At 48.0% G+C, this 26,165-nt stretch overlaps 22 non-coding genes and 3 pseudogenes across 22 annotated transcripts; all 25 read right to left on the reverse strand.

Annotated features, from left to right (window-relative positions):
• Nucleotides 1-4,016: 4,016 nt before the first annotated feature.
• On the reverse strand, nucleotides 4,017-4,112 carry LOC132956984 (U2 spliceosomal RNA; annotated as a pseudogene).
• Nucleotides 4,113-4,605: 493 nt separating this feature from the next.
• LOC132957258 (U1 spliceosomal RNA) lies at nucleotides 4,606-4,769 on the reverse strand. Its single transcript, XR_009666470.1, has one exon. It is a non-coding gene; the product is annotated as a U1 spliceosomal RNA (small nuclear RNA).
• A 563-nt stretch (nucleotides 4,770-5,332) lies between these two features.
• On the reverse strand, nucleotides 5,333-5,523 carry LOC132957404 (U2 spliceosomal RNA). The gene has a single exon (XR_009666608.1). It is a non-coding gene; the product is annotated as a U2 spliceosomal RNA (small nuclear RNA).
• A 493-nt stretch (nucleotides 5,524-6,016) lies between these two features.
• LOC132957186 (U1 spliceosomal RNA) lies at nucleotides 6,017-6,180 on the reverse strand. The gene has a single exon (XR_009666402.1). It is a non-coding gene; the product is annotated as a U1 spliceosomal RNA (small nuclear RNA).
• Nucleotides 6,181-6,751: 571 nt separating this feature from the next.
• On the reverse strand, nucleotides 6,752-6,941 carry LOC132956958 (U2 spliceosomal RNA). The gene has a single exon (XR_009666203.1). It is a non-coding gene; the product is annotated as a U2 spliceosomal RNA (small nuclear RNA).
• Nucleotides 6,942-9,883: 2,942 nt separating this feature from the next.
• Nucleotides 9,884-9,979, reverse strand: LOC132956978 (U2 spliceosomal RNA; annotated as a pseudogene).
• Nucleotides 9,980-10,471: 492 nt separating this feature from the next.
• Nucleotides 10,472-10,635, reverse strand: LOC132957223 (U1 spliceosomal RNA). Its single transcript, XR_009666436.1, has one exon. It is a non-coding gene; the product is annotated as a U1 spliceosomal RNA (small nuclear RNA).
• A 585-nt stretch (nucleotides 10,636-11,220) lies between these two features.
• LOC132957498 (U2 spliceosomal RNA) lies at nucleotides 11,221-11,411 on the reverse strand. The gene has a single exon (XR_009666702.1). It is a non-coding gene; the product is annotated as a U2 spliceosomal RNA (small nuclear RNA).
• A 493-nt stretch (nucleotides 11,412-11,904) lies between these two features.
• LOC132957187 (U1 spliceosomal RNA) lies at nucleotides 11,905-12,068 on the reverse strand. The gene has a single exon (XR_009666403.1). It is a non-coding gene; the product is annotated as a U1 spliceosomal RNA (small nuclear RNA).
• Nucleotides 12,069-12,641: 573 nt separating this feature from the next.
• On the reverse strand, nucleotides 12,642-12,832 carry LOC132957405 (U2 spliceosomal RNA). Its single transcript, XR_009666609.1, has one exon. It is a non-coding gene; the product is annotated as a U2 spliceosomal RNA (small nuclear RNA).
• A 492-nt stretch (nucleotides 12,833-13,324) lies between these two features.
• On the reverse strand, nucleotides 13,325-13,488 carry LOC132957043 (U1 spliceosomal RNA). Its single transcript, XR_009666265.1, has one exon. It is a non-coding gene; the product is annotated as a U1 spliceosomal RNA (small nuclear RNA).
• Nucleotides 13,489-14,057: 569 nt separating this feature from the next.
• Nucleotides 14,058-14,248, reverse strand: LOC132956866 (U2 spliceosomal RNA). The gene has a single exon (XR_009666119.1). It is a non-coding gene; the product is annotated as a U2 spliceosomal RNA (small nuclear RNA).
• Nucleotides 14,249-14,740: 492 nt separating this feature from the next.
• LOC132957044 (U1 spliceosomal RNA) lies at nucleotides 14,741-14,904 on the reverse strand. Its single transcript, XR_009666266.1, has one exon. It is a non-coding gene; the product is annotated as a U1 spliceosomal RNA (small nuclear RNA).
• A 569-nt stretch (nucleotides 14,905-15,473) lies between these two features.
• On the reverse strand, nucleotides 15,474-15,664 carry LOC132957293 (U2 spliceosomal RNA). Its single transcript, XR_009666502.1, has one exon. It is a non-coding gene; the product is annotated as a U2 spliceosomal RNA (small nuclear RNA).
• A 492-nt stretch (nucleotides 15,665-16,156) lies between these two features.
• Nucleotides 16,157-16,320, reverse strand: LOC132957045 (U1 spliceosomal RNA). Its single transcript, XR_009666267.1, has one exon. It is a non-coding gene; the product is annotated as a U1 spliceosomal RNA (small nuclear RNA).
• Nucleotides 16,321-16,895: 575 nt separating this feature from the next.
• Nucleotides 16,896-17,086, reverse strand: LOC132956867 (U2 spliceosomal RNA). The gene has a single exon (XR_009666120.1). It is a non-coding gene; the product is annotated as a U2 spliceosomal RNA (small nuclear RNA).
• Nucleotides 17,087-17,578: 492 nt separating this feature from the next.
• LOC132957224 (U1 spliceosomal RNA) lies at nucleotides 17,579-17,742 on the reverse strand. The gene has a single exon (XR_009666437.1). It is a non-coding gene; the product is annotated as a U1 spliceosomal RNA (small nuclear RNA).
• A 585-nt stretch (nucleotides 17,743-18,327) lies between these two features.
• LOC132957407 (U2 spliceosomal RNA) lies at nucleotides 18,328-18,518 on the reverse strand. Its single transcript, XR_009666611.1, has one exon. It is a non-coding gene; the product is annotated as a U2 spliceosomal RNA (small nuclear RNA).
• Nucleotides 18,519-19,011: 493 nt separating this feature from the next.
• LOC132957259 (U1 spliceosomal RNA) lies at nucleotides 19,012-19,175 on the reverse strand. The gene has a single exon (XR_009666471.1). It is a non-coding gene; the product is annotated as a U1 spliceosomal RNA (small nuclear RNA).
• A 563-nt stretch (nucleotides 19,176-19,738) lies between these two features.
• On the reverse strand, nucleotides 19,739-19,929 carry LOC132957408 (U2 spliceosomal RNA). The gene has a single exon (XR_009666612.1). It is a non-coding gene; the product is annotated as a U2 spliceosomal RNA (small nuclear RNA).
• A 493-nt stretch (nucleotides 19,930-20,422) lies between these two features.
• On the reverse strand, nucleotides 20,423-20,586 carry LOC132957188 (U1 spliceosomal RNA). Its single transcript, XR_009666404.1, has one exon. It is a non-coding gene; the product is annotated as a U1 spliceosomal RNA (small nuclear RNA).
• Nucleotides 20,587-21,157: 571 nt separating this feature from the next.
• Nucleotides 21,158-21,347, reverse strand: LOC132956959 (U2 spliceosomal RNA). The gene has a single exon (XR_009666204.1). It is a non-coding gene; the product is annotated as a U2 spliceosomal RNA (small nuclear RNA).
• Nucleotides 21,348-24,289: 2,942 nt separating this feature from the next.
• LOC132956979 (U2 spliceosomal RNA) lies at nucleotides 24,290-24,385 on the reverse strand (annotated as a pseudogene).
• Nucleotides 24,386-24,877: 492 nt separating this feature from the next.
• On the reverse strand, nucleotides 24,878-25,041 carry LOC132957225 (U1 spliceosomal RNA). Its single transcript, XR_009666438.1, has one exon. It is a non-coding gene; the product is annotated as a U1 spliceosomal RNA (small nuclear RNA).
• A 585-nt stretch (nucleotides 25,042-25,626) lies between these two features.
• Nucleotides 25,627-25,817, reverse strand: LOC132957499 (U2 spliceosomal RNA). The gene has a single exon (XR_009666703.1). It is a non-coding gene; the product is annotated as a U2 spliceosomal RNA (small nuclear RNA).
• Between the last annotated feature and the right edge of the window lie 348 nt (nucleotides 25,818-26,165).

Below are 26,165 nucleotides of genomic sequence, written 5' to 3' on the forward strand. Positions count from 1 at the left end.
GAAGAGATGGTTGCTGTCTCCACAAAGATTACACTTTCTGCCATTGGTGCATTCCTCGAAAGTATGACCAATCTCTCTACACTTTCCACAAATAATCTGCTTACACGCTTCTGCAAGGTGTCCTTGCTCACCGCACTTGCGGCAGAGCTTGGGCTGGCCTTGATAATGAATGTAACCACGGTTGTGTCCCAGAACTATCACGGATGGCAGATGTTTCAGGCCCTGGAATCCCTGAGGGTCCTGCCATTGCTGGACAGGAACCCTCCAGGAACAGTTCCAGATACCATCCTCATCTCTCACCTTCATAGCTTGGCCTTTGACCGTGCAATGTCTTCCCAGTCACATACATATGTCATCTGCATTCACCATTTCATTGAACATCCTGACAATGACCGTTTTAGAGGCATTGTCAGTCAGTTTCTCAACGTTAAACACAGAAAACTGGGCTCTTGCATTTTCAAAACGTGTCCAAAATTCTCGAAGCAGAATTGCTGAGCGAAAGCTTACATCAAAGCCTTTGCCTTGTGGTAAAGTGAGGATACAATTCAGGTCGTCTGGGGTAAAGTTTAGGGCTTTTTGAAGTAGTTTTCTTGAAAAATCCAGCCTCGACATCCATAATGGCACATCATCAGATACTTTAAAAGCAAAACGGACACTGTGGTGCCTCCGCATGCCGGCACTAGCAGCCGACATGGTGGAGGCACCACCAGCTAAAACACTAAAATCAACTAAAACAGTGAATAAATAGCTAAAAAACAATACCAAGAAAAGTTAAAACTAGAGAAAAAGTGACCAAACTTACCTTAGATGTTAGGAAGTGCTTTATCCACCAGAGGAGCAGGCTCGCTCGAACAATATGGTCTTCTATGGAGCTACTTCAACTATGTGGAAGTTGAAATTGACCTCACAGAAGACAGACAATATCCTCCCAGTACTGCCAAAACCAGTGCCACAGACAGGCACAGGCTCAGACAGTGCAGGAGGCGATCGCAGTCAGGGTCTTATAAGCAAGATCGAAACAGCATCTGATAAGAACAGATTTTTTCTTTCGTAAAGTTTTATTGTCACAAAAACAATTTCAAGAATCTTTTATACAAGATATTATACTTTTAAAATCACATCTTGAATAAATAAACATTTTCAGCAATTAAACAAGTTGTGTTTACACTATGCATTAAAATGATAAATAGATGCATTTGTTTAATTGTTTACAGGGTTGTTTGAAAGTTTTATTGTTGTGTCGATATTTAGTCATGCCAAATTTTTTATTTTTTTTTAAATTCTGGAGCGAAGCTGGAAAAGATTCTCCTCAAAAGTTCATTGTTGTTCAGTAGCGCAGTGAGCCCTTACCAAGAAAAACTCAGTCTGCTCTCCCAAAGAGATGTGGTCTCTCGGGATCCTGTCTTTGTGCTCAGAGGAGACCCTCACCCTGCTGCTCCTTCCCACCTGCCTCTCCCGGAGAGTCAGGCCGCCGCTGCTTCGAACTTTTCCTGTGGGGCTCCGGCTCCTTCATCCGAATGGACACAGAGGCGATGTTTCTTTGTGACTGTGTCCTGGGCCCACCGCCTGCAGTGACAGTCTTTCTGGCCGTCACTGCTGCCGTATGGATCACAGCCACGGGGGGGGATCTGCTTGTGCTTCCTTGCCAGAAAGTTTGTGGAGGTCTGGGTGGCGTCTTTTGGGGGCGGCTTGTGTGAAAGACCAGCTACGCTGGTGGGGCCTCCCTTGCTGGCAAGCACGGGAATTAGTAAAGAGCCGGCTAGTGCCCACTGTTCTAATGCAGCGCTGCACTCCCAGAGCGATACCTTGCCGAGCTCAGGGACGCCACAACCTGGTCGGCAGCGAGTTTTTGAGCTCCGGGAGTGCATTACGGACCTGACTGGGAGGATCTCATGAGCCACCATTGCTGACAGGTCCCGGAGTCTGTTTGGCAGAGCAGGTGGTTCACGTTGCGCCAAAGAGTGGTGGCTTTGCCTAGTGCAATCCTGCGCGCTGGACTCACTGGTACTCGCTCCTGCACAACAATAGGAGAGAACAATGTTAATTAAAAAATACAACTCTTGTTTGAAACCAAGGTGTCTTAAAATGGTCAGGTTAAAAGAAAACTCTGTTGGTGAGCTGATAAAAGTCAAGTGTGTTAAAAGGATGCTTTTACTGTTTCCCACTAGCGTGCTGCCTTTCACGTCCTTCAAATAATACTGGTGTGTTAAAAACAGCGGGTATCCTTCCTGTTTTAAAAACACATCTGACAAAAAAAGGTTAAGATGAGATGAAACCACGTGAGCTCTAACTTTCAACGTCACACTTCTCAAAAGGAAAGTTGAGAGGGTGAAAGTCATAAGTATGTTTTAAAACCAACAGACAAAGCATTTTAAAAACACTTGAAAAGAACCAGGTGTTACATTTCTTGTGAATGGAGCTCTTCCTTCACTCTTACTGGAGAAGTGTAAGGGTGTTGAGCTCCATTTCCCTTCCGGACTCTAGGGGGTGGCCTTTCACGCAGTCTTTTGTTAAACATCGAGTCCTTCGGGGTTGATTGCAGAGCTATGTTTAAAAAGGAGGCCTCATTGGGGGAATCGGAGGGGAAGACTCTGGGCTCCTCCACAGATGAACTGTCTGAGAAGTTCCCAGCTCTTCCCCTCTTCTCCAAGACTACTGGAGACTCCGGAGACAATTCTGATAATGGCCTCTTAGCCTGCTGGGCCAGGGGGAGGGGCACTTCCTCACTCTCACTCTCACTCCCAGAGCAAGAAGAGCCAGAGCTAGTTCCGCCCTCTGCCTGCACTGCACCCCCCCCCTCCTCCTCCATACTCTCCACTTGAGGGGCAGTTGCTGCAGGCCCCTCCCCCTCTCCCTCTCCCTCCTCACCTGACTCCTCTCCTCCAGTCACAGGATTTGGAGGGAGATTTGAATTTTCTGGCTCAGGCTCTCCAAATAGCTCGTTAACCATTGCATTCTGTCCGCCATTTTCTTTTTCATTTCCGACCTTCTTTGCTGCCTTAACTTTGTTGGCAAAAGATTTCGGGCAATCTCTGAAGAGATGGTTGCTGTCTCCACAAAGATTACACTTTCTGCCATTGGTGCATTCCTCGAAAGTATGACCAATCTCTCTACACTTTCCACAAATAATCTGCTTACACGCTTCTGCAAGGTGTCCTTGCTCACCGCACTTGCGGCAGAGCTTGGGCTGGCCTTGATAATGAATGTAACCACGGTTGTGTCCCAAAACTATCATGGATGGCAGATGTTTCAGGCCCTGGAAGCCCTGAGGGTCCTGCCATTGCTGGACAGGAACCCTCCAGGAACAGTTCCAGATACCATCCTCATCTCTCACCTTCATAGCCTGGCCTTTGACCGTGCAATGTCTTCCCAGCCACATACATATGTCATCTGCATTCACCATTTCATTGAACATCCTGACAATGACCGTTTTGGAGGCATTGTCAGTCAGTTTCTCAACGTTAAACACAGGAAACTGGGCTCTTGCATTTTCAAAACGTGTCCAAAATTCTCTAAGCAGAATTGCTGAGCGAAAGCTTACATCAAAGCCTTTGCCTTGTGGTAAAGTGAGGATACAATTCAGGTCGTCTGGGGTAAAGTTTAAGGCTTTTTGAAGTAGTTTTCTTGAAAAATCCAGCCTCGACATCCATAATGGCACATCATCAACTACTTTGAAAGCAAAACGGACACTGTGGTGCCTCCGCATGCCGGCACTAGCAGCCGACATGGTGGAGGCACCACAGGCTAAAACACTAAAATCAACTAAAACAGTGAATAAATAGCTAAAAAACAATACCTACAAAAGTTTAAAACTAGAGAAAAAGTGACCAAACTTACCTTGGATGTTAGGAACCAGTTTAGCCACCAGAGGAGGAGGCTCGCTCGAACAATATGGTCTTCTATGGAGCTACCTCAACTATGTGGAAGTTGAAATTGACTTCACAGAAGACAAACACTATCCTCCCAGTACTGCCAAGACCAGTGCCACAGACAGGCACAGGCTCAGACAGCGCAGGAGGCGATCGCAGTCAGGGTCTTATAGGTAAGATCGAAACAGCATCTGATAAGAACAGATACTACACTTGATCTTAGCCAAAAGGCCGAGAAGCGATGCCCCTGATAGGCTAAGGCCGGCATCACATTCCCCATACAGTCCTCCTCGCCCATGGCCCCGGCAAGCGAGCGTTGCTTTTCAGTGACGATCGCTAAAAACGGAAGAGCAAACCCTTTGATCGAAGCACCTTTAAGACACATGCCTTACGTCAAGCTCTGAAAAATGACTTCAAACCCTCAACCACCAGATTTATCTGCAGCAGACTGAAGTGAACCAGAAGACAGGAGAAGATTGGGGCCTTTTATTGGCCCACAGCCGTTCTGTAAGGCAGATGTGCCGTGACTGGGATTTCACATTGATCAGAGCAAGGGCTGCTGAATCTGAAACAAATTTGATTGACGAGCGATATTGTGATCTAGCACTAGCAAAGAAACTGGCTGTGCATAGCTTTAAGCCACCTTTGAAATTCTTGTCGTCTGTCTGTCACTACAGCCAGGTTGGAAGGCAGCGTCTCCCTATCTGTTTCCCCCTTATTACTTTTGACAATCCATCAGGGGAGAGCGCGAACGCAGTCCCCCACTACCACAAATTATGCAGTCGAGATTCCCACATTTGGGGAATTCGCATAGGTCAGCCCTGCCGGAGTGCAATGGCCAGGCATCGCGATGGGTGAACCACCTTCTTGATCATGGTATCTCCCCTGCCAGGTAAGTATGAGTTGTACGGCTCAGGGCAAAAGGAGTCCTTCACAGGACCATCGCCCTCACTGACGGTCCCAACAACATGCAAACCACCGAAATCAGAGTTTTCTGCACTGGGTGTCCCTTCTACTTGTCCTCAACACAGAAGAAAGTTTTGTGTTGAGGCCCGGTAGGGCTTGTCTTTCTACATTCAAGTGGAGAAATAAGGCTCACCATTCTAACAGGAAGTGCCACACTTCCACATCAAAGCCGACCGATAGCTACCGCCAGTGTGTGTGTGTTTTTTTACCGCCAACAAAAGAACAGTCGAAGCAGCAGCTAGGCCAGAAACACTTTGCAACAATAACTGTTGATATGTTATTGTGTGTCTGTGTGCTACTACAGCAATAGCATACACAGAGTGGCAAATGGGGGAACTGGCACACAAATAACCCCCAACCTGACTAAAATTCCAGTTCATTTCAAAAAGCTTGAGTCCCGGCAGCATGTCAACGCAGTGACAAAGCCAGGCCAGACTCACACACACATTTCTCTTAAACGCAGCGGAAAGAAAGGATTATTTTAAACACTGAAGAGAGGAGGGTGCACCGTTCCCGGAGGTACTGCAATACCGGGTCGATGCGTGGAGTGGACGGAGCAAGCCCCTGTTCCATCTCCCAAGTCCAAAAATCAATTTAATATATGGTCCCCGGGTAGGGGACGTATCAGATATTAAACTGATAAGAACAGATACTACACTTGATCTTAGCCAAAAGGCCGAGAAGCGATGCCCCTGATAGGCTAAGGCCGGCATCACATTCCCCATACAGTCCTCCTCGCCCATGGCCCCGGCAAGCGAGCGTTGCTTTTCAGTGACGATCGCTAAAAACGGAAGAGCAAACCCTTTGATCGAAGCACCTTTAAGACACATGCCTTACGTCAAGCTCTGAAAAATGACTTCAAACCCTCAACCACCAGATTTATCTGCAGCAGACTGAAGTGAACCAGAAGACAGGAGAAGATTGGGGCCTTTTATTGGCCCACAGCCGTTCTGTAAGGCAGATGTGCCGTGACTGGGATTTCACATTGATCAGAGCAAGGGCTGCTGAATCTGAAACAAATTTGATTGACGAGCGATATTGTGATCTAGCACTAGCAAAGAAACTGGCTGTGCATAGCTTTAAGCCACCTTTGAAATTCTTGTCGTCTGTCTGTCACTACAGCCAGGTTGGAAGGCAGCGTCTCCCTATCTGTTTCCCCCTTATTACTTTTGACAATCCATCAGGGGAGAGCGCGAACGCAGTCCCCCACTACCACAAATTATGCAGTCGAGATTCCCACATTTGGGGAATTCGCATAGGTCAGCCCTGCCGGAGTGCAATGGCCAGGCCTCGCGATGGGTGAACCACCTTCTTGATCATGGTATCTCCCCTGCCAGGTAAGTATGAGTTGTACGGCTCAGGGCAAAAGGAGTCCTTCACAGGACCATCGCCCTCACTGACGGTCCCAACAACATGCAAACCACCGAAATCAGAGTTTTCTGCACTGGGTGTCCCTTCTACTTGTCCTCAACACAGAAGAAAGTTTTGTGTTGAGGCCCGGTAGGGCTTGTCTTTCTACATTCAAGTGGAGAAATAAGGCTCACCATTCTAACAGGAAGTGCCACACTTCCACATCAAAGCCGACCGATAGCTACCGCCAGTGTGTGTGTGTGTGTGTGTTTTTTTACCGCCAACAAAAGAACAGTCGAAGCAGCAGCTAGGCCAGAAACACTTTGCAACAATAACTGTTGATATGTTATTGTGTGTCTGTGTGCTACTACAGCAATAGCATACACAGAGTGGCAAATGGGGGAACTGGCACACAAATAACCCCCAACCTGACTAAAATTCCAGTTCATTTCAAAAAGCTTGAGTCCCGGCAGCATGTCAACGCAGTGACAAAGCCAGGCCAGACTCACACACACATTTCTCTTAAACGCAGCGGAAAGAAAGGATTACTTTAAACACTGAAGAGAGGAGGGTGCACCGTTCCCGGAGGTACTGCAATACCGGGTCGATGCGTGGAGTGGACGGAGCAAGCCCCTGTTCCATCTCCCAAGTCCAAAAATCAATTTAATATATGGTCCCCGGGTAGGGGACGTATCAGATATTAAACTGATAAGAACAGATTTTTCTTTCGTAAAGTTTTATTGTCACAAAAACAATTTCAAGAATCTTTTATACAAGATATTATACTTTTAAAATCACATCTTGAATAAATAAACATTTTCAGCAATTAAACAAGTTGTGTTTACACTATGCATTAAAATGATAAATAGATGCATTTGTTTAATTGTTTACAGGGTTGTTTGAAAGTTTTATTGTTGTGTCGATATTTAGTCATGCCAAATTTTTTATTTTATTTTTTTTAAATTCTGGAGCGAAGCTGGAAAAGATTCTCCTCAAAAGTTCATTGTTGTTCAGTAGCGCAGTGAGCCCTTACCAAGAAAAACTCAGTCTGCTCTCCCAAAGAGATGTGGTCTCTCGGGATCCTGTCTTTGTGCTCAGAGGAGACCCTCACCCTGCTGCTCCTTCCCACCTGCCTCTCCCGGAGAGTCAGGCCGCCGCTGCTTCGAACTTTTCCTGTGGGGCTCCGGCTCCTTCATCCGAATGGACACAGAGGCGATGTTTCTTTGTGACTGTGTCCTGGGCCCACCGCCTGCAGTGACAGTCTTTCTGGCCGTCACTGCTGCCGTATGGATCACAGCCACGGGGGGGGATCTGCTTGTGCTTCCTTGCCAGAAAGTTTGTGGAGGTCTGGGTGGCGTCTTTTGGGGGCGGCTTGTGTGAAAGACCAGCTACGCTGGTGGGACCTCCCTTGCTGGCAAGCACGGGAATTAGTAAAGAGCCGGCTAGTGCCCACTGTTCTAATGCAGCGCTGCACTCCCAGAGCGATACCTTGCCGAGCTCAGGGACGCCACAACCTGGTCGGCAGCGAGTTTTTGAGCTCCGGGAGTGCATTACGGACCTGACTGGGAGGATCTCATGAGCCACCATTGCTGACAGGTCCCGGAGTCTGTTTGGCAGAGCAGGTGGTTCACGTTGCGCCAAAGAGTGGTGGCTTTGCCTAGTGCAATCCTGCGCGCTGGACTCACTGGTACTCGCTCCTGCACAACAATAGGAGAGAACAATGTTAATTAAAAAATACAACTCTTGTTTGAAACCAAGGTGTCTTAAAAAGGTCAGGTTAAAAGAAAACTCTGTTGGTGAGCTGATAAAAGTCAAGTGTGTTAAAAGGATGCTTTTACTGTTTCCCACTAGCGTGCTGCCCTTCACGTCCTTCAAATAATACTGGTGTGTTAAAAACAGCGGGTATCCTTCCTGTTTTAAAAACACATCTGACAAAAAAGGTTAAGATGAGATGAAACCACGTGAGCTCTAACTTTCAACGTCACACTTCTCAAAAGGAAAGTTGAGAGGGTGAAAGTCATAAGTATGTTTTAAAACCAACAGACAAAGCATTTTAAAAACACTTGAAAAGAACCAGGTGTTACATTTCTTGTGAATGGAGCTCTTCCTTCACTCTTACTGGAGAAGTGTAAGGGTGTTGAGCTCCATTTCCCTTCCGGACTCTAGGGGGTGGCCTTTCACGCAGTCTTTTGTTAAACATCGAGTCCTTCGGGGTTGATTGCAGAGCTATGTTTAAAAAGGAGGCCTCATTGGGGGAATCGGAGGGGAAGACTCTGGGCTCCTCCACAGATGAACTGTCTGAGAAGTTCCCAGCTCTTCCCCTCTTCTCCAAGACTACTGGAGACTCCGGAGACAATTCTGATAATGGCCTCTTAGCCTGCTGGGCCAGGGGGAGGGGCACTTCCTCACTCTCACTCTCACTCCCAGAGCAAGAAGAGCCAGAGCTAGTTCCGCCCTCTGCCTGCACTGCACCCCCCCCCTCCTCCTCCATACTCTCCACTTGAGGGGCAGTTGCTGCAGGCCCCTCCCCCTCTCCCTCTCCCTCCTCACCTGACTCCTCTCCTCCAGTCACAGGATTTGGAGGGAGATTTGAATTTTCTGGCTCAGGCTCTCCAAATAGCTCGTTAACCATTGCATTCTGTCCGCCATTTTCTTTTTCATTTCCGACCTTCTTTGCTGCCTTAACTTTGTTGGCAAAAGATTTCGGGCAATCTCTGAAGAGATGGTTGCTGTCTCCACAAAGATTACACTTTCTGCCATTGGTGCATTCCTCGAAAGTATGACCAATCTCTCTACACTTTCCACAAATAATCTGCTTACACGCTTCTGCAAGGTGTCCTTGCTCACCGCACTTGCGGCAGAGCTTGGGCTGGCCTTGATAATGAATGTAACCACGGTTGTGTCCCAAAACTATCATGGATGGCAGATGTTTCAGGCCCTGGAAGCCCTGAGGGTCCTGCCATTGCTGGACAGGAACCCTCCAGGAACAGTTCCAGATACCATCCTCATCTCTCACCTTCATAGCCTGGCCTTTGACCGTGCAATGTCTTCCCAGCCACATACATATGTCATCTGCATTCACCATTTCATTGAACATCCTGACAATGACCGTTTTGGAGGCATTGTCAGTCAGTTTCTCAACGTTAAACACAGGAAACTGGGCTCTTGCATTTTCAAAACGTGTCCAAAATTCTCTAAGCAGAATTGCTGAGCGAAAGCTTACATCAAAGCCTTTGCCTTGTGGTAAAGTGAGGATACAATTCAGGTCGTCTGGGGTAAAGTTTAAGGCTTTTTGAAGTAGTTTTCTTGAAAAATCCAGCCTCGACATCCATAATGGCACATCATCAACTACTTTGAAAGCAAAACGGACACTGTGGTGCCTCCGCATGCCGGCACTAGCAGCCGACATGGTGGAGGCACCACAGGCTAAAACACTAAAATCAACTAAAACAGTGAATAAATAGCTAAAAAACAATACCTACAAAAGTTTAAAACTAGAGAAAAAGTGACCAAACTTACCTTGGATGTTAGGAACCAGTTTAGCCACCAGAGGAGGAGGCTCGCTCGAACAATATGGTCTTCTATGGAGCTACCTCAACTATGTGGAAGTTGAAATTGACTTCACAGAAGACAAACACTATCCTCCCAGTACTGCCAAAACCAGTGCCACAGACAGGCACAGGCTCAGACAGCGCAGGAGGCGATCGCAGTCAGGGTCTTATAGGTAAGATCGAAACAGCATCTGATAAGAACAGATACTACACTTGATCTTAGCCAAAAGGCCGAGAAGCGATGCCCCTGATAGGCTAAGGCCGGCATCACATTCCCCATACAGTCCTCCTCGCCCATGGCCCCGGCAAGCGAGCGTTGCTTTTCAGTGACGATCGGTAAAACGGAAGAGCAAACCCTTTGATCGAAGCACCTTTAAGACACATGCCTTACGTCAAGCTCTGAAAAATGACTTCAAACCCTCAACCACCAGATTTATCTGCAGCAGACTGAAGTGAACCAAAAGACAGGAGAAGATTGGGGCCTTTTATTGGCCCACAGCCGTTCTGTAAGGCAGATGTGCCGTGACTGGGATTTCACATTGATCAGAGCAAGGGCTGCTGAATCTGAAACAAAGTTGATTGACGAACGATATTGTGATCTAGCACTAGCAAAGAAACTGGCTGTGCATAGCTTTAAGCCACCTTTGAAATTCTTGTCGTCTGTCTGTCGCTACAGCCAGGTTGGAAGGCAGCGTGTCCCTATCTGTTTCCCCCTTATTACTTTTGACAATCCATCAGGGGAGAGCGCGAACGCAGTCCCCCACTACCACAAATTATGCAGTTGAGATTCCCACATTTGGGGAATTCGCATAGGTCAGCCCCGCCGGAGTGCAATGGCCAGGCCTCGCCATGGGTGAACCACCTTCTTGATCATGGTATCTCCCCTGCCAGGTAAGTATGAGTTGTACGGCTCAGGGCAAAAGGAGTCCTTCACAGGACCATCGCCCTCACTGACGGTCCCAACAACATGCAAACCACCAAAATCAGAGTTTTCTGCACTGGGTGTCCCTTCTACTTGTCCTCCACACAGAGGAAAGTTTTGTGTTGAGGCCCGGTAGGGCTTGTCTCTCTACATTCAAGTGGAGAAATAAGGCTCACCATTCTAACAGGAAGTGCCACACTTCCACATCAAAGCCGACCGATAGCTACCGCCAGTGTGTGTGTGTGTGTGTGTGTGTGTGTGTGTGTTTTTTTACCGCCAACAAAAGAACAGTCGAAGCAGCAGCTAGGCCAGAAACACTTTGCAACAATAACTGTTGATATGTTATTGTGTGTCTGTGTGCTACTACAGCAATAGCATACACAGAGTGGCAAATGGGGGAACTGGCACACAAATAACCCCCAACCTGACTAAAATTCCAGTTCATTTCAAAAAGCTTGAGTCCCGGCAGCATGTCAACGCAGTGACAAAGCCAGGCCAGACTCACACACACATTTCTCTTAAACGCAGCGGAAAGAAAGGATTATTTTAAACACTGAAGAGAGGAGGATGCACCGTTCCCGGAGGTACTGCAATACCGGGTCGATGCGTGGAGTGGACGGAGCAAGCCCCTGTTCCATCTCCCAAGTCCAAAAATCAATTTAATATATGGTCCCCGGGTAGGGGACGTATCAGATATTAAACTGATAAGAACAGATACTACACTTGATCTTAGCCAAAAGGCCGAGAAGCGATGCCCCTGATAGGCTAAGGCCGGCATCACATTCCCCATACAGTCCTCCTCGCCCATGGCCCCGGCAAGCGAGCGTTGCTTTTCAGTGACGATCGCTAAAAAGGGAAGAGCAAACCCTTTGATCGAAGCACCTTTAAGACACATGCCTTACGTCAAGCTCTGAAAAATGACTTCAAACCCTCAACCACCAGATTTATCTGCAGCAGACTGAAGTGAACCAGAAGACAGGAGAAGATTGGGGCCTTTTATTGGCCCACAGCCGTTCTGTAAGGCAGATGTGCCGTGACTGGGATTTCACATTGATCAGAGCAAGGGCTGCTGAATCTGAAACAAATTTGATTGACGAGCGATATTGTGATCTAGCACTAGCAAAGAAACTGGCTGTGCATAGCTTTAAGCCACCTTTGAAATTCTTGTCGTCTGTCTGTCACTACAGCCAGGTTGGAAGGCAGCGTCTCCCTATCTGTTTCCCCCTTATTACTTTTGACAATCCATCAGGGGAGAGCGCGAACGCAGTCCCCCACTACCACAAATTATGCAGTCGAGATTCCCACATTTGGGGAATTCGCATAGGTCAGCCCTGCCGGAGTGCAATGGCCAGGCCTCGCGATGGGTGAACCACCTTCTTGATCATGGTATCTCCCCTGCCAGGTAAGTATGAGTTGTACGGCTCAGGGCAAAAGGAGTCCTTCACAGGACCATCGCCCTCACTGACGGTCCCAACAACATGCAAACCACCGAAATCAGAGTTTTCTGCACTGGGTGTCCCTTCTACTTGTCCTCAACACAGAGGAAAGTTTTGTGTTGAGGCCCGGTAGGGCTTGTCTTTCTACATTCAAGTGGAGAAATAAGGCTCACCATTCTAACAGGAAGTGCCACACTTCCACATCAAAGCCGACCGATAGCTACCGCCAGTGTGTGTGTGTGTGTGTGTGTTTTTTTACCGCCAACAAAAGAACAGTCGAAGCAGCAGCTAGGCCAGAAACACTTTGCAACAATAACTGTTGATATGTTATTGTGTGTCTGTGTGCTACTACAGCAATAGCATACACAGAGTGGCAAATGGGGGAACTGGCACACAAATAACCCCCAACCTGACTAAAATTCCAGTTCATTTCAAAAAGCTTGAGTCCCGGCAGCATGTCAACGCAGTGACAAAGCCAGGCCAGACTCACACACACATTTCTCTTAAACGCAGCGGAAAGAAAGGATTATTTTAAACACTGAAGAGAGGAGGGTGCACCGTTCCCGGAGGTACTGCAATACCGGGTCGATGCGTGGAGTGGACGGAGCAAGCCCCTGTTCCATCTCCCAAGTCCAAAAATCAATTTAATATATGGTCCCCGGGTAGGGGACGTATCAGATATTAAACTGATAAGAACAGATACTACACTTGATCTTAGCCAAAAGGCCGAGAAGCGATGCCCCTGATAGGCTAAGGCCGGCATCACATTCCCCATACAGTCCTCCTCGCCCATGGCCCCGGCAAGCGAGCGTTGCTTTTCAGTGACGATCGGTAAAACGGAAGAGCAAACCCTTTGATCGAAGCACCTTTAAGACACATGCCTTACGTCAAGCTCTGAAAAATGACTTCAAACCCTCAACCACCAGATTTATCTGCAGCAGACTGAAGTGAACCAAAAGACAGGAGAAGATTGGGGCCTTTTATTGGCCCACAGCCGTTCTGTAAGGCAGATGTGCCGTGACTGGGATTTCACATTGATCAGAGCAAGGGCTGCTGAATCTGAAACAAAGTTGATTGACGAGCGATATTGTGATCTAGCACTAGCAAAGAAACTGGCTGTGCATAGCTTTAAGCCACCTTTGAAATTCTTGTCGTCTGTCTGTCGCTACAGCCAGGTTGGAAGGCAGCGTCTCCCTATCTGTTTCCCCCTTATTACTTTTGACAATCCATCAGGGGAGAGCGCGAACGCAGTCCCCCACTACCACAAATTATGCAGTCGAGATTCCCACATTTGGGGAATTCGCATAGGTCAGCCCCGCCGGAGTGCAATGGCCAGGCCTCGCCATGGGTGAACCACCTTCTTGATCATGGTATCTCCCCTGCCAGGTAAGTATGAGTTGTACGGCTCAGGGCAAAAGGAGTCCTTCACAGGACCATCGCCCTCACTGACGGTCCCAACAACATGCAAACCACCGAAATCAGAGTTTTCTGCACTGGGTGTCCCTTCTACTTGTCCTCAACACAGAGGAAAGTTTTGTGTTGAGGCCCGGTAGGGCTTGTCTTTCTACATTCAAGTGGAGAAATAAGGCTCACCATTCTAACAGGAAGTGCCACACTTCCACATCAAAGCCGACCGATAGCTACCGCCAGTGTGTGTGTGTGTGTGTTTTTTTACCGCCAACAAAAGAACAGTCGAAGCAGCAGCTAGGCCAGAAACACTTTGCAACAATAACTGTTGATATGTTATTGTGTGTCTGTGTGCTACTACAGCAATAGCATACACAGAGTAGCAAATGGGGGAACTGGCACACAAATAACCCCCAACCTGACTAAAATTCCAGTTCATTTCAAAAAGCTTGAGTCCCGGCAGCATGTCAACGCAGTGACAAAGCCAGGCCAGACTCACACACACATTTCTCTTAAACGCAGCGGAAAGAAAGGATTATTTTAAACACTGAAGAGAGGAGGGTGCACCGTTCCCGGAGGTACTGCAATACCGGGTCGATGCGTGGAGTGGACGGAGCAAGCCCCTGTTCCATCTCCCAAGTCCAAAAATCAATTTAATATATGGTCCCCGGGTAGGGGACGTATCAGATATCAAACTGATAAGAACAGATACTACACTTGATCTTAGCCAAAAGGCCGAGAAGCGATGCCCCTGATAGGCTAAGGCCGGCATCACATTCCCCATACAGTCCTCCTCGCCCATGGCCCCGGCAAGCGAGCGTTGCTTTTCAGTGACGATCGGTAAAACGGAAGAGCAAACCCTTTGATCGAAGCACCTTTAAGACACATGCCTTACGTCAAGCTCTGAAAAATGACTTCAAACCCTCAACCACCAGATTTATCTGCAGCAGACTGAAGTGAACCAAAAGACAGGAGAAGATTGGGGCCTTTTATTGGCCCACAGCCGTTCTGTAAGGCAGATGTGCCGTGACTGGGATTTCACATTGATCAGAGCAAGGGCTGCTGAATCTGAAACAAATTTGATTGACGAGCGATATTGTGATCTAGCACTAGCAAAGAAACTGGCTGTGCATAGCTTTAAGCCACCTTTGAAATTCTTGTCGTCTGTCTGTCGCTACAGCCAGGTTGGAAGGCAGCGTCTCCCTATCTGTTTCCCCCTTATTACTTTTGACAATCCATCAGGGGAGAGCGCGAACGCAGTCCCCCACTACCACAAATTATGCAGTCGAGATTCCCACATTTGGGGAATTCGCATAGGTCAGCCCCGCCGGAGTGCAATGGCCAGGCCTCGCCATGGGTGAACCACCTTCTTGATCATGGTATCTCCCCTGCCAGGTAAGTATGAGTTGTACGGCTCAGGGCAAAAGGAGTCCTTCACAGGACCATCGCCCTCACTGACGGTCCCAACAACATGCAAACCACCGAAATCAGAGTTTTCTGCACTGGGTGTCCCTTCTACTTGTCCTCAACACAGAGGAAAGTTTTGTGTTGAGGCCCGGTAGGGCTTGTCTTTCTACATTCAAGTGGAGAAATAAGGCTCACCATTCTAACAGGAAGTGCCACACTTCCACATCAAAGCCGACCGATAGCTACCGCCAGTGTGTGTGTGTGTGTGTTTTTTTACCGCCAACAAAAGAACAGTCGAAGCAGCAGCTAGGCCAGAAACACTTTGCAACAATAACTGTTGATATGTTATTGTGTGTCTGTGTGCTACTACAGCAATAGCATACACAGAGTGGCAAATGGGGGAACTGGCACACAAATAACCCCCAACCTGACTAAAATTCCAGTTCATTTCAAAAAGCTTGAGTCCCGGCAGTATGTCAACGCAGTGACAAAGCCAGGCCAGACTCACACACACATTTCTCTTAAACGCAGCGGAAAGAAAGGATTATTTTAAACACTGAAGAGAGGAGGGTGCACCGTTCCCGGAGGTACTGCAATACCGGGTCGATGCGTGGAGTGGACGGAGCAAGCCCCTGTTCCATCTCCCAAGTCCAAAAATCAATTTAATATATGGTCCCCGGATAGGGGACGTATCAGATATTAAACTGATAAGAACAGATACTACACTTGATCTTAGCCAAAAGGCCGAGAAGCGATGCCCCTGACAGGCTAAGGCCGGCATCACATTCCCCATACAGTCCTCCTCGCCCATGGCCCCGGTAAGCGAGCGTTGCTTTTCAGTGACGATCGGTAAAACGGAAGAGCAAACCCTTTGATCGAAGCACCTTTAAGACACATGCCTTACGTCAAGCTCTGAAAAATGACTTCAAACCCTCAACCACCAGATTTATCTGCAGCAGACTGAAGTGAACCAAAAGACAGGAGAAGATTGGGGCCTTTTATTGGCCCACAGCCGTTCTGTAAGGCAGATGTGCCGTGACTGGGATTTCACATTGATCAGAGCAAGGGCTGCTGAATCTGAAACAAAGTTGATTGACGAGCGATATTGTGATCTAGCACTAGCAAAGAAACTGGCTGTGCATAGCTTTAAGCCACCTTTGAAATTCTTGTCGTCTGTCTGTCGCTACAGCCAGGTTGGAAGGCAGCGTGTCCCTATCTGTTTCCCCCTTATTACTTTTGACAATCCATCAGGGGAGAGCGCGAACGCAGTCCCCCACTACCACAAATTATGCAGTCGAGATTCCCACATTTGGGGAATTCGCATAGGTCAGCCCCGCCGGAGTGCAATGGCCAGGCCTCGCCATGGGTGAACCACCTTCTTGATCATGGTATCTCCCCTGCCAGGTAAGTATGAGTTGTACGGCTCAGGGCAAAAGGAGTCCTTCACAGGACCATCGCCCTCACTGACGGTCCCAACAACATGCAAACCACCGAAATCAGAGTTTTCTGCACTGGGTGTCCCTTCTACTTGTCCTCAACACAGAGGAAAGTTTTGTGTTGAGGCCCGGTAGGGCATGTCTTTCTACATTCAAGTGGAGAAATAAGGCTCACCATTCTAACAGGAAGTGCCACACTTCCACATCAAAGCCGACCGATAGCTACCGCCAGTGTGTGTGTGTGTGTGTGTGTGTTTTTTTACCGCCAACAAAAGAACAGTCGAAGCAGCAGCTAGGCCAGAAACACTTTGCAACAATAACTGTTGATATGTTATTGTGTGTCTGTGTGCTACTACAGCAATAGCATACACAGAGTGGCAAATGGGGGAACTGGCACACAAATAACCCCCAACCTGACTAAAATTCCAGTTCATTTCAAAAAGCTTGAGTCCCGGCAGCATGTCAACGCAGTGACAAAGCCAGGCCAGACTCACACACACATTTCTCTTAAACGCAGCGGAAAGAAAGGATTATTTTAAACACTGAAGAGAGGAGGGTGCACCGTTCCCGGAGGTACTGCAATACCGGGTCGATGCGTGGAGTGGACGGAGCAAGCCCCTGTTCCATCTCCCAAGTCCAAAAATCAATTTAATATATGGTCCCCGGGTAGGGGACGTATCAGATATCAAACTGATAAGAACAGATACTACACTTGATCTTAGCCAAAAGGCCGAGAAGCGATGCCCCTGATAGGCTAAGGCCGGCATCACATTCCCCATACAGTCCTCCTCGCCCATGGCCCCGGCAAGCGAGCGTTGCTTTTCAGTGACGATCGGTAAAACGGAAGAGCAAACCCTTTGATCGAAGCACCTTTAAGACACATGCCTTACGTCAAGCTCTGAAAAATGACTTCAAACCCTCAACCACCAGATTTATCTGCAGCAGACTGAAGTGAACCAAAAGACAGGAGAAGATTGGGGCCTTTTATTGGCCCACAGCCGTTCTGTAAAGCAGATGTGCCGTGACTGGGATTTCACATTGATCAGAGCAAGGGCTGCTGAATCTGAAACAAAGTTGATTGACGAACGATATTGTGATCTAGCACTAGCAAAGAAACTGGCTGTGCATAGCTTTAAGCCACCTTTGAAATTCTTGTCGTCTGTCTGTCGCTACAGCCAGGTTGGAAGGCAGCGTGTCCCTATCTGTTTCCCCCTTATTACTTTTGACAATCCATCAGGGGAGAGCGCGAACGCAGTCCCCCACTACCACAAATTATGCAGTTGAGATTCCCACATTTGGGGAATTCGCATAGGTCAGCCCCGCCGGAGTGCAATGGCCAGGCCTCGCCATGGGTGAACCACCTTCTTGATCATGGTATCTCCCCTGCCAGGTAAGTATGAGTTGTACGGCTCAGGGCAAAAGGAGTCCTTCACAGGACCATCGCCCTCACTGACGGTCCCAACAACATGCAAACCACCAAAATCAGAGTTTTCTGCACTGGGTGTCCCTTCTACTTGTCCTCCACACAGAGGAAAGTTTTGTGTTGAGGCCCGGTAGGGCTTGTCTCTCTACATTCAAGTGGAGAAATAAGGCTCACCATTCTAACAGGAAGTGCCACACTTCCACATCAAAGCCGACCGATAGCTACCGCCAGTGTGTGTGTGTGTGTGTGTGTGTGTGTGTGTGTTTTTTTACCGCCAACAAAAGAACAGTCGAAGCAGCAGCTAGGCCAGAAACACTTTGCAACAATAACTGTTGATATGTTATTGTGTGTCTGTGTGCTACTACAGCAATAGCATACACAGAGTGGCAAATGGGGGAACTGGCACACAAATAACCCCCAACCTGACTAAAATTCCAGTTCATTTCAAAAAGCTTGAGTCCCGGCAGCATGTCAACGCAGTGACAAAGCCAGGCCAGACTCACACACACATTTCTCTTAAACGCAGCGGAAAGAAAGGATTATTTTAAACACTGAAGAGAGGAGGGTGCACCGTTCCCGGAGGTACTGCAATACCGGGTCGATGCGTGGAGTGGACGGAGCAAGCCCCTGTTCCATCTCCCAAGTCCAAAAATCAATTTAATATATGGTCCCCGGGTAGGGGACGTATCAGATATTAAACTGATAAGAACAGATACTACACTTGATCTTAGCCAAAAGGCCGAGAAGCGATGCCCCTGATAGGCTAAGGCCGGCATCACATTCCCCATACAGTCCTCCTCGCCCATGGCCCCGGCAAGCGAGCGTTGCTTTTCAGTGACGATCGCTAAAAACGGAAGAGCAAACCCTTTGATCGAAGCACCTTTAAGACACATGCCTTACGTCAAGCTCTGAAAAATGACTTCAAACCCTCAACCACCAGATTTATCTGCAGCAGACTGAAGTGAACCAGAAGACAGGAGAAGATTGGGGCCTTTTATTGGCCCACAGCCGTTCTGTAAGGCAGATGTGCCGTGACTGGGATTTCACATTGATCAGAGCAAGGGCTGCTGAATCTGAAACAAATTTGATTGACGAGCGATATTGTGATCTAGCACTAGCAAAGAAACTGGCTGTGCATAGCTTTAAGCCACCTTTGAAATTCTTGTCGTCTGTCTGTCACTACAGCCAGGTTGGAAGGCAGCGTCTCCCTATCTGTTTCCCCCTTATTACTTTTGACAATCCATCAGGGGAGAGCGCGAACGCAGTCCCCCACTACCACAAATTATGCAGTCGAGATTCCCACATTTGGGGAATTCGCATAGGTCAGCCCTGCCGGAGTGCAATGGCCAGGCATCGCGATGGGTGAACCACCTTCTTGATCATGGTATCTCCCCTGCCAGGTAAGTATGAGTTGTACGGCTCAGGGCAAAAGGAGTCCTTCACAGGACCATCGCCCTCACTGACGGTCCCAACAACATGCAAACCACCGAAATCAGAGTTTTCTGCACTGGGTGTCCCTTCTACTTGTCCTCAACACAGAAGAAAGTTTTGTGTTGAGGCCCGGTAGGGCTTGTCTTTCTACATTCAAGTGGAGAAATAAGGCTCACCATTCTAACAGGAAGTGCCACACTTCCACATCAAAGCCGACCGATAGCTACCGCCAGTGTGTGTGTGTTTTTTTACCGCCAACAAAAGAACAGTCGAAGCAGCAGCTAGGCCAGAAACACTTTGCAACAATAACTGTTGATATGTTATTGTGTGTCTGTGTGCTACTACAGCAATAGCATACACAGAGTGGCAAATGGGGGAACTGGCACACAAATAACCCCCAACCTGACTAAAATTCCAGTTCATTTCAAAAAGCTTGAGTCCCGGCAGCATGTCAACGCAGTGACAAAGCCAGGCCAGACTCACACACACATTTCTCTTAAACGCAGCGGAAAGAAAGGATTATTTTAAACACTGAAGAGAGGAGGGTGCACCGTTCCCGGAGGTACTGCAATACCGGGTCGATGCGTGGAGTGGACGGAGCAAGCCCCTGTTCCATCTCCCAAGTCCAAAAATCAATTTAATATATGGTCCCCGGGTAGGGGACGTATCAGATATTAAACTGATAAGAACAGATACTACACTTGATCTTAGCCAAAAGGCCGAGAAGCGATGCCCCTGATAGGCTAAGGCCGGCATCACATTCCCCATACAGTCCTCCTCGCCCATGGCCCCGGCAAGCGAGCGTTGCTTTTCAGTGACGATCGCTAAAAACGGAAGAGCAAACCCTTTGATCGAAGCACCTTTAAGACACATGCCTTACGTCAAGCTCTGAAAAATGACTTCAAACCCTCAACCACCAGATTTATCTGCAGCAGACTGAAGTGAACCAGAAGACAGGAGAAGATTGGGGCCTTTTATTGGCCCACAGCCGTTCTGTAAGGCAGATGTGCCGTGACTGGGATTTCACATTGATCAGAGCAAGGGCTGCTGAATCTGAAACAAATTTGATTGACGAGCGATATTGTGATCTAGCACTAGCAAAGAAACTGGCTGTGCATAGCTTTAAGCCACCTTTGAAATTCTTGTCGTCTGTCTGTCACTACAGCCAGGTTGGAAGGCAGCGTCTCCCTATCTGTTTCCCCCTTATTACTTTTGACAATCCATCAGGGGAGAGCGCGAACGCAGTCCCCCACTACCACAAATTATGCAGTCGAGATTCCCACATTTGGGGAATTCGCATAGGTCAGCCCTGCCGGAGTGCAATGGCCAGGCCTCGCGATGGGTGAACCACCTTCTTGATCATGGTATCTCCCCTGCCAGGTAAGTATGAGTTGTACGGCTCAGGGCAAAAGGAGTCCTTCACAGGACCATCGCCCTCACTGACGGTCCCAACAACATGCAAACCACCGAAATCAGAGTTTTCTGCACTGGGTGTCCCTTCTACTTGTCCTCAACACAGAAGAAAGTTTTGTGTTGAGGCCCGGTAGGGCTTGTCTTTCTACATTCAAGTGGAGAAATAAGGCTCACCATTCTAACAGGAAGTGCCACACTTCCACATCAAAGCCGACCGATAGCTACCGCCAGTGTGTGTGTGTGTGTGTGTTTTTTTACCGCCAACAAAAGAACAGTCGAAGCAGCAGCTAGGCCAGAAACACTTTGCAACAATAACTGTTGATATGTTATTGTGTGTCTGTGTGCTACTACAGCAATAGCATACACAGAGTGGCAAATGGGGGAACTGGCACACAAATAACCCCCAACCTGACTAAAATTCCAGTTCATTTCAAAAAGCTTGAGTCCCGGCAGCATGTCAACGCAGTGACAAAGCCAGGCCAGACTCACACACACATTTCTCTTAAACGCAGCGGAAAGAAAGGATTACTTTAAACACTGAAGAGAGGAGGGTGCACCGTTCCCGGAGGTACTGCAATACCGGGTCGATGCGTGGAGTGGACGGAGCAAGCCCCTGTTCCATCTCCCAAGTCCAAAAATCAATTTAATATATGGTCCCCGGGTAGGGGACGTATCAGATATTAAACTGATAAGAACAGATTTTTCTTTCGTAAAGTTTTATTGTCACAAAAACAATTTCAAGAATCTTTTATACAAGATATTATACTTTTAAAATCACATCTTGAATAAATAAACATTTTCAGCAATTAAACAAGTTGTGTTTACACTATGCATTAAAATGATAAATAGATGCATTTGTTTAATTGTTTACAGGGTTGTTTGAAAGTTTTATTGTTGTGTCGATATTTAGTCATGCCAAATTTTTTATTTTATTTTTTTTAAATTCTGGAGCGAAGCTGGAAAAGATTCTCCTCAAAAGTTCATTGTTGTTCAGTAGCGCAGTGAGCCCTTACCAAGAAAAACTCAGTCTGCTCTCCCAAAGAGATGTGGTCTCTCGGGATCCTGTCTTTGTGCTCAGAGGAGACCCTCACCCTGCTGCTCCTTCCCACCTGCCTCTCCCGGAGAGTCAGGCCGCCGCTGCTTCGAACTTTTCCTGTGGGGCTCCGGCTCCTTCATCCGAATGGACACAGAGGCGATGTTTCTTTGTGACTGTGTCCTGGGCCCACCGCCTGCAGTGACAGTCTTTCTGGCCGTCACTGCTGCCGTATGGATCACAGCCACGGGGGGGGATCTGCTTGTGCTTCCTTGCCAGAAAGTTTGTGGAGGTCTGGGTGGCGTCTTTTGGGGGCGGCTTGTGTGAAAGACCAGCTACGCTGGTGGGACCTCCCTTGCTGGCAAGCACGGGAATTAGTAAAGAGCCGGCTAGTGCCCACTGTTCTAATGCAGCGCTGCACTCCCAGAGCGATACCTTGCCGAGCTCAGGGACGCCACAACCTGGTCGGCAGCGAGTTTTTGAGCTCCGGGAGTGCATTACGGACCTGACTGGGAGGATCTCATGAGCCACCATTGCTGACAGGTCCCGGAGTCTGTTTGGCAGAGCAGGTGGTTCACGTTGCGCCAAAGAGTGGTGGCTTTGCCTAGTGCAATCCTGCGCGCTGGACTCACTGGTACTCGCTCCTGCACAACAATAGGAGAGAACAATGTTAATTAAAAAATACAACTCTTGTTTGAAACCAAGGTGTCTTAAAAAGGTCAGGTTAAAAGAAAACTCTGTTGGTGAGCTGATAAAAGTCAAGTGTGTTAAAAGGATGCTTTTACTGTTTCCCACTAGCGTGCTGCCCTTCACGTCCTTCAAATAATACTGGTGTGTTAAAAACAGCGGGTATCCTTCCTGTTTTAAAAACACATCTGACAAAAAAGGTTAAGATGAGATGAAACCACGTGAGCTCTAACTTTCAACGTCACACTTCTCAAAAGGAAAGTTGAGAGGGTGAAAGTCATAAGTATGTTTTAAAACCAACAGACAAAGCATTTTAAAAACACTTGAAAAGAACCAGGTGTTACATTTCTTGTGAATGGAGCTCTTCCTTCACTCTTACTGGAGAAGTGTAAGGGTGTTGAGCTCCATTTCCCTTCCGGACTCTAGGGGGTGGCCTTTCACGCAGTCTTTTGTTAAACATCGAGTCCTTCGGGGTTGATTGCAGAGCTATGTTTAAAAAGGAGGCCTCATTGGGGGAATCGGAGGGGAAGACTCTGGGCTCCTCCACAGATGAACTGTCTGAGAAGTTCCCAGCTCTTCCCCTCTTCTCCAAGACTACTGGAGACTCCGGAGACAATTCTGATAATGGCCTCTTAGCCTGCTGGGCCAGGGGGAGGGGCACTTCCTCACTCTCACTCTCACTCCCAGAGCAAGAAGAGCCAGAGCTAGTTCCGCCCTCTGCCTGCACTGCACCCCCCCCCTCCTCCTCCATACTCTCCACTTGAGGGGCAGTTGCTGCAGGCCCCTCCCCCTCTCCCTCTCCCTCCTCACCTGACTCCTCTCCTCCAGTCACAGGATTTGGAGGGAGATTTGAATTTTCTGGCTCAGGCTCTCCAAATAGCTCGTTAACCATTGCATTCTGTCCGCCATTTTCTTTTTCATTTCCGACCTTCTTTGCTGCCTTAACTTTGTTGGCAAAAGATTTCGGGCAATCTCTGAAGAGATGGTTGCTGTCTCCACAAAGATTACACTTTCTGCCATTGGTGCATTCCTCGAAAGTATGACCAATCTCTCTACACTTTCCACAAATAATCTGCTTACACGCTTCTGCAAGGTGTCCTTGCTCACCGCACTTGCGGCAGAGCTTGGGCTGGCCTTGATAATGAATGTAACCACGGTTGTGTCCCAAAACTATCATGGATGGCAGATGTTTCAGGCCCTGGAAGCCCTGAGGGTCCTGCCATTGCTGGACAGGAACCCTCCAGGAACAGTTCCAGATACCATCCTCATCTCTCACCTTCATAGCCTGGCCTTTGACCGTGCAATGTCTTCCCAGCCACATACATATGTCATCTGCATTCACCATTTCATTGAACATCCTGACAATGACCGTTTTGGAGGCATTGTCAGTCAGTTTCTCAACGTTAAACACAGGAAACTGGGCTCTTGCATTTTCAAAACGTGTCCAAAATTCTCTAAGCAGAATTGCTGAGCGAAAGCTTACATCAAAGCCTTTGCCTTGTGGTAAAGTGAGGATACAATTCAGGTCGTCTGGGGTAAAGTTTAAGGCTTTTTGAAGTAGTTTTCTTGAAAAATCCAGCCTCGACATCCATAATGGCACATCATCAACTACTTTGAAAGCAAAACGGACACTGTGGTGCCTCCGCATGCCGGCACTAGCAGCCGACATGGTGGAGGCACCACAGGCTAAAACACTAAAATCAACTAAAACAGTGAATAAATAGCTAAAAAACAATACCTACAAAAGTTTAAAACTAGAGAAAAAGTGACCAAACTTACCTTGGATGTTAGGAACCAGTTTAGCCACCAGAGGAGGAGGCTCGCTCGAACAATATGGTCTTCTATGGAGCTACCTCAACTATGTGGAAGTTGAAATTGACTTCACAGAAGACAAACACTATCCTCCCAGTACTGCCAAAACCAGTGCCACAGACAGGCACAGGCTCAGACAGCGCAGGAGGCGATCGCAGTCAGGGTCTTATAGGTAAGATCGAAACAGCATCTGATAAGAACAGATACTACACTTGATCTTAGCCAAAAGGCCGAGAAGCGATGCCCCTGATAGGCTAAGGCCGGCATCACATTCCCCATACAGTCCTCCTCGCCCATGGCCCCGGCAAGCGAGCGTTGCTTTTCAGTGACGATCGGTAAAACGGAAGAGCAAACCCTTTGATCGAAGCACCTTTAAGACACATGCCTTACGTCAAGCTCTGAAAAATGACTTCAAACCCTCAACCACCAGATTTATCTGCAGCAGACTGAAGTGAACCAAAAGACAGGAGAAGATTGGGGCCTTTTATTGGCCCACAGCCGTTCTGTAAGGCAGATGTGCCGTGACTGGGATTTCACATTGATCAGAGCAAGGGCTGCTGAATCTGAAACAAAGTTGATTGACGAACGATATTGTGATCTAGCACTAGCAAAGAAACTGGCTGTGCATAGCTTTAAGCCACCTTTGAAATTCTTGTCGTCTGTCTGTCGCTACAGCCAGGTTGGAAGGCAGCGTGTCCCTATCTGTTTCCCCCTTATTACTTTTGACAATCCATCAGGGGAGAGCGCGAACGCAGTCCCCCACTACCACAAATTATGCAGTTGAGATTCCCACATTTGGGGAATTCGCATAGGTCAGCCCCGCCGGAGTGCAATGGCCAGGCCTCGCCATGGGTGAACCACCTTCTTGATCATGGTATCTCCCCTGCCAGGTAAGTATGAGTTGTACGGCTCAGGGCAAAAGGAGTCCTTCACAGGACCATCGCCCTCACTGACGGTCCCAACAACATGCAAACCACCAAAATCAGAGTTTTCTGCACTGGGTGTCCCTTCTACTTGTCCTCCACACAGAGGAAAGTTTTGTGTTGAGGCCCGGTAGGGCTTGTCTCTCTACATTCAAGTGGAGAAATAAGGCTCACCATTCTAACAGGAAGTGCCACACTTCCACATCAAAGCCGACCGATAGCTACCGCCAGTGTGTGTGTGTGTGTGTGTGTGTGTGTGTGTGTTTTTTTACCGCCAACAAAAGAACAGTCGAAGCAGCAGCTAGGCCAGAAACACTTTGCAACAATAACTGTTGATATGTTATTGTGTGTCTGTGTGCTACTACAGCAATAGCATACACAGAGTGGCAAATGGGGGAACTGGCACACAAATAACCCCCAACCTGACTAAAATTCCAGTTCATTTCAAAAAGCTTGAGTCCCGGCAGCATGTCAACGCAGTGACAAAGCCAGGCCAGACTCACACACACATTTCTCTTAAACGCAGCGGAAAGAAAGGATTATTTTAAACACTGAAGAGAGGAGGATGCACCGTTCCCGGAGGTACTGCAATACCGGGTCGATGCGTGGAGTGGACGGAGCAAGCCCCTGTTCCATCTCCCAAGTCCAAAAATCAATTTAATATATGGTCCCCGGGTAGGGGACGTATCAGATATTAAACTGATAAGAACAGATACTACACTTGATCTTAGCCAAAAGGCCGAGAAGCGATGCCCCTGATAGGCTAAGGCCGGCATCACATTCCCCATACAGTCCTCCTCGCCCATGGCCCCGGCAAGCGAGCGTTGCTTTTCAGTGACGATCGCTAAAAAGGGAAGAGCAAACCCTTTGATCGAAGCACCTTTAAGACACATGCCTTACGTCAAGCTCTGAAAAATGACTTCAAACCCTCAACCACCAGATTTATCTGCAGCAGACTGAAGTGAACCAGAAGACAGGAGAAGATTGGGGCCTTTTATTGGCCCACAGCCGTTCTGTAAGGCAGATGTGCCGTGACTGGGATTTCACATTGATCAGAGCAAGGGCTGCTGAATCTGAAACAAATTTGATTGACGAGCGA

The sequence above is a fragment of the Labrus mixtus genome, chromosome 22 (assembly GCF_963584025.1).
Source record: "Labrus mixtus chromosome 22, fLabMix1.1, whole genome shotgun sequence".
Classification (NCBI taxonomy): domain Eukaryota; kingdom Metazoa; phylum Chordata; class Actinopteri; order Labriformes; family Labridae; genus Labrus; species Labrus mixtus.